This window comes from Elephantulus edwardii, unplaced genomic scaffold, assembly GCF_000299155.1.
Source record: "Elephantulus edwardii isolate Elephantulus edwardi_28Jun2011 unplaced genomic scaffold, EleEdw1.0 scaffold00113, whole genome shotgun sequence".
Taxonomy (NCBI): Eukaryota; Metazoa; Chordata; class Mammalia; order Macroscelidea; family Macroscelididae; genus Elephantulus; species Elephantulus edwardii.
In genome coordinates this window covers 11,195,199-11,201,488 of record NW_006399863.1, presented here as the reverse complement: position 1 = coordinate 11,201,488, position 6,290 = coordinate 11,195,199, and positions in this window count along the sequence as shown.

Genomic DNA, 6,290 nt, shown 5'->3' with positions numbered 1-6,290 from the left:
ACTCTTCACAAAAATAGGTTCTATATCCTACATTGGTGATTAATCACTGAACTCTTTAAAACTTATAAGGAGCCATTTACTATTCAATTATTTGTCTTTCCTCATTGGGAAAAAAATGCAGAAAATCAAAGAGCCTTAAAACATTCATTTAAAGGACTAATAGTTCAGGTGAATCTCTGCCTCCAGAAATCTGAGACCAGAATTACAAGATGATGTTATCGTTGTCAATCACTCTTTGAAAGAAATCACCATAGAATATTCTATATATAGTAGTCAAAAATTACAGAACTATTATCAGTATCATAAAAATACCATGTTCTTATGGGGAGTTATAACTCTCATATACTGTTGGTGAAACTAGAAATTGATGAAACCATTATGGAAAGAAGTTTGGTGCTTCTGGATAAAGTTGAAAATAGAAATATTGTTTGATCTAGATCCCACTGTTGTCTTTGTTGTCAAAAGCTATTGAGTTGGAACCAATTTATTGCTGAGGCCTCCAGCAGATTTTCATAGGTTATAAAACTCACAGGAGAAGATTATCAGTCTTTCTCTTGTAAAGCAATTGGTGAATTCGAGCTGCATGCCTTTGAGTTAGCAGTAGGTCACCAGAGTTCCCTAGAAATCCCACTCTTAGGTGCATTTTCTAAGGAAAACAACACTATGACATGACAGATAATCATGCATAACCATTTTCGTGGTAGCATTATTTACAATGACAAGGAGATGGAAACAATCTTAGTCACAATCAATGGATTAATAGATAAAGAAACTCTGGTACATTCACGCAACATAGAGTGATAATAAAAACAACAGAGAATTCACAAACCAGTGAATACCATGGATGAAGCTAGAAAATATTATACTGAGTAAATTAAATCAGTACCAAAAGAATAAATATTGTATGAGACCACTGTGGTAAAAAGCTAAAGAATAGTTTACGCTCAGAAAGAATAAATTCTGGATGGCTAGCAGGGATGGTAAGGAGAGTAAAAATGAGTAACTAGATAAGAGACACATATTAATACGGGCTAAATAATCAAGAAAAGAATGATCAGCCAGTATCACTAAAGAATGCAAAGGCACGTAGGTTTAACAGAATGAATATTTCAGAGAGAAAGTGGGAAAAGGGCAATTTCATCCTAGGTAAAAAAAGTAATGGTCTAGAACAAAATATGTATGAATTGTTGCATGGAAATATTAATTTGCTTTTATAAATTTCATTCCAACTACAATAATAAAAAAAGAAAAAGAAGGGGAGCTCTGGTGGTCTAGTGGAAAGAAGCTGCAACTACAATCCCAGAGGCACACAGTTCGAATACACCAGATGCTCTGCCAGGGAAGGAGGGACAATCTCCTCCTGTACCAGTAAGATCCGATTTGATGGTACACACACACACACACACAATAAAATAAAAAAAAAAAGAAACAAAAGACCATGTTCATTAGTCAGAGTGAGTTCTGTGAGACTTCTGAAACTGTGTTAGTCACCCTTTATGATTGGAATTTACCTCAATCTCATGCTTCAGCTATCAGATAGACAATATACAGGTCTACAAGGAGACCAATAACACCAGGCACAGCCATTTGATATGATCAGGGCAGTATTTGCCTAGATTTGAAGATCCAAACACATGAAAGGATGGGATAGGAGGACAAATGAAGACACAGAAAACACTAGAATGTGCCACTCTACTTTGGTGACCAGGCGCAGGAAGAGGGTGGAGTTGAAAATGAATAGCCAAGAAATGTTTATGAAGATTGATAAAAGGAAAGACCATAAGGAATAAATGGATAATAAGACATTGTGACATTGTGAGCATTGTAATCAATGTTACAGAATGAACAACACTGTTGTATGAACAACTGAATGGGAGAAAACCAATATCCTTTATAAACTTCCACTCAAATAGCGAGCAAAAAAGAAAAGAAAAAAAAAAAAGAGACTCAACTGGGTCAGCAAATTAGTTTTCTAATTGTATTATGAGTTGCAGGTAAACAAAACAAAAAAAATTAAAAACCCAGGAAACTCAAGTTGTCGTTGTTGGTATTAGGGGTTGACGCAAGTACAACTCAGCAACCCTCTGAACAACAGAACTACACTTCACCCTATTCTGCACCATTTTCTTGATTTCCAATATGCTTCAGCCTGGGTGTGTGTGTGTGTGTGTGTGTGTGTGTGTGTGTGTGTGTGACTCCATTTCACTGAGAGTTCTCCTCTCTTTCACCGACCCCTCTACCTTCCCCACCGTGGTGTGTCAAACAAAGTTTCAACCTTCTTGTGACTGAGACACTTCATGGTTGCACTTCCTCTAGAAGGGTTTCTTTTTTTTTCTTTTCTCTTTTTATGTCTGTAGTAGATTCATTTTTTACTCTCTCTTCTTTTCTGCCCTTTATAGTGTTCTTTCTATTGTACATGTGTGTCAGTATTAATTAGAGCTACTTGACAACTTCTAAAATAGGTTTCTGAGCTTTCTTCTAAAGCAAATGATGCCCTTTTGATCACTTGTATCTGATGTGCTACAAGTACCTGTTGATTATCCTGTGCGAAGAACACTTTTATAACTAGCATACTAGGGAGTTCTGACGGCCTAATGGCAAGAAGTTGCATTGAAATATCAAAAGCACACTTTTCGAGGCCATCAGCTGCTCCAAGAGCAAGATGGACAACCTCCTGTGTGATTAACTGCCTCTGAAAACCACTGGAGGGTCACTTATTGGTCGGTTCTGACCCTACGGTACACAATAACAAAAACAACAACAATTATGTACAACAAATAAGTGTAGAAGAGCTGAATAAATATATTGAAAACGCTGAGAGGAATAAGAAAAAAACAATAATCATAGACTGAATAATGACAGCTATCTAAAATAGGGGGGGAAATAACTATATATATATTTTTTTTTCCAAATCCTATCCTGCCAATTAATAACTACACAGAACTAGGTGAGTGATACAGTCTTTCAGTTGAGTAAAATATATAACTACGTACAGCAAAGATGATGTCTGTTAACAAGAATTTCAGTGACCTGTTTTCCAGAAATCAGCCACTTAGGGCTTTCTTTGAAAGAGCTTATTGGTGGACTATAAGTTTCATTATTGCCCAAACTCACGAGATGGTCACTATCCTCTTAGCAGAGACTATTAAAACAGAGATTATGCTTTCTCCTTCAGTGTTTTTGAAGAATCAAATAAACTATATTTCTGAAAGTGCTTGATATAAAGGAAGTGGTCAGCAAGATATTCGCAGAATGACATAGTCTCACTATCCTGTGCGAGGCTGGTCATGCTCATAGCATCAGTGGTTACAGAAATGACACATTTAAAACCTTGAATTTTAACACAGGTGACTCTTCTACTATGAGAAAATGTATGCATTGTCTTTGAGTCAGAAACAACTCATAACTGAATTCCAGAGAATTTTCAGAGGCAGTAATGAACATGGGAAAAGATTATTGATTGCTCCCTAAGAAAGGGAAAATGTGAAAATCTGGGTATTGTCAACATTTCACATGAATCCAGATTGCATGTCTTCATGGATCTTTTGGGATAAACATGGGGAAAATTCAAGTGATAGAGAATGTGATGAAAGCTTATGATTATCTTCCTGTTTCATGAGAGTTTCCATTAAACCCAAGGGATGCTTCACTAGGTAATACCCATTGAGGCTGCTCCTAAGTTCTTCTGAGAGTTGTCTTAGTGATTAGGTCCCACCTTTCTCATCCTTCTATAAATAGAACTTCATTATGCAGTTAAGAGAGAGGCACTGGGGCACTTCTTGGACAAGATGTTGAGAAAATCAGTATCAGGAAGAATCAGAAGTAAGTCCTTGCATCTTTACCATTTTCATTTGTACACAGGAGGGGATTGTGCAAACTTTTACCAACCTGAAGCTCTAAAATTGTATATATTTTTCCCTCCTTAAGAAACAAGTTTTCTTCCAATGTCATTGTGACTTAACAGTCTTGAGTTTTGCCCTTAACGGAGAACATGCATTTCTCTCAGTCACTGTAGGCAAAGAAGAAAGGAAGCAGAGGGAAGGAGCCTGGGAAGTGTTAACTATGTCTCTGACAGTACTCATGAAATGCTTACTTTATGTCATAGTTACAAGTACTAGTTTATTACTCATTTCAACCCCATCTCCCATTTATTGGTGAGGAAATATAATGCAACCAGTTAAAATAGTTTTCTAATATAGCATACAACTCATCCTAATGAAACCACAATTGGAAAGATGATTTGCAATTCTATTCATGAATATCTATGTGACTTTCTAAATACTAAAATATTGGCTTCATCAACTTCACAGGAGTTACAGCAGACGTAACCTGACACAATTTAACTTGGTGGGTGTTTCCTCCCATAGGCTGTTACTAAATAACATTGTCCAAATTTACCCAGAATTAGTCTAACATAGATGGGCATAGGCTGCACTCTTCTGAACGCTTGTTTTATTAGAGATGCTAGTGCACACACATACACACACACACACACACTCCCCACACTGTTTCCAAAGAATAAACACATATGGTCTTTTTGTACCAAGTGATTTTAGCTTCCAGAAAACAGTTCCTAAAAGAATCTTATTGCCTATTCTAATACTGCTAAAGATAGCCTCTTTTGACTGATTTTTTTTGGGGGGGGTTTTCTATTTCAAATTTCAGCACGAGTCCAGTTCACTTATTCCTCTTAAGATATTAGATACAGTAGGACAGGAAAATGTTAATGTTTTCTTCATTCCAGCATCCACAATACCTAATGGCACAATATAGTGAGTATCACTAAGTGTTTGTTTTAAGAATACTGATGTTCTCAGAGAGGATATCATCAAGAATTTGGGTTTTCAAGGAAAGTAACTGTTTTGGTGTGTAATGCGCAGAGTAATCCAGTATTATTCCCACTTATAAATAGAGAAATTGAGTGGCTGTCTCATACTCACAAAACTATTAAATTACAGAAACCCTCTGGCTCTCAGCTGGCCCCCGATCCCAAATCTGCCATTGCTTCTATACACGGTGGAAGACATAAGCAGACTAAGGATCACTCTGTGAGCCCGCTGCCGAGAGAAAAAGCACTCTGAATAGGAGGGGAAATGATAGAAGCTAAGTTTCATGTCGCAATATCTAAGTGAAGATGTCTCAGGTGTTCTGTCACCGTTACTAGCCAACAAAATCTTCAAGAACTTTCAGATAATATATGGACTGTCACATTACAACGGTAACTAATAAAGGATGTTCTCAACGCTGTTTTGAGTCACGATGTAAGACTTTCTGAAACAAATTTTCAAAACAAATGTGAATTTGCTGGATGATTCGTATTTCTAAGCCATTATTTTTTTTCTTTCAAGTTTAAATCATTTTAATCCCCCTAACTATATGACATGGTTATGAGGAACAGATATGAGTTAATAATCTGTATTCTTTATCCCTTATTTTGTAAAACACACAAATGAGAAAAGTAGGTTTATTATTATATACCATGCTGAAGAGAGGGCATGATGGCTCTATAGTTAAGCTCTAAGTTTTTAAGCATAAGGTTGAAGTCAAAACCACCAGTTAGTTAGTTATTCAAATGCCAAAATACTTGGTGCTCTATTTCCATAAAGGAGCTTTGGTGAGAGACTGTGCTGTCTACTTAAAGGCAAATGGGTTGAAACTATTAGTTATTCTGTCAGAGACAGATGGAGAGTCTCCTTCTTTGTGATCTACTGCCTCTAAAAACCTGCCGTCTAGTTGTGAGTTCATTTCCATTCAACTATGCAAAACAACTAATTTCTTCAAGACTTACAGTTTTGAGAATCTCATGAAGCAACAATACTGGTACCTCTATGGTCACTGTTATCTCTAACTCAATGGCAATAGTTTCAGGTTTTGTTGGTTTGTTTTTATTTACATGAAAAAATAAATAAATTAGAGCTATACATAATTATGCTTGATAACAGAGAAGGAAGCCATTGATTCAATCTCATCTTAAGGGGTAGAGTGAGAAATGCTTTCTGAAGGAAAGACTTGTAAATCGAGCTTTTCCTTAAAGACTTATCTTTTCAGAAATTCAATGAGTCTGAGGCAATTTGATGACAGTGGGGTTTTTTCGTTTCTTTTCTAGGATAAAGTTTGCCAAGCAAAGACGAAGTTCGCCATGCAAAGCCTGATGTAGAAGGCATGGTATATGTTGTTACATATAAAGATACGAATAAAGGGATATTGTTGTTGTTCTGTTCCTTCAAGTTGAAACCAACTGGTAGCTGACCCTTATAGGCTTTCAGAGGCACTACATTGTAGGAGAAGTG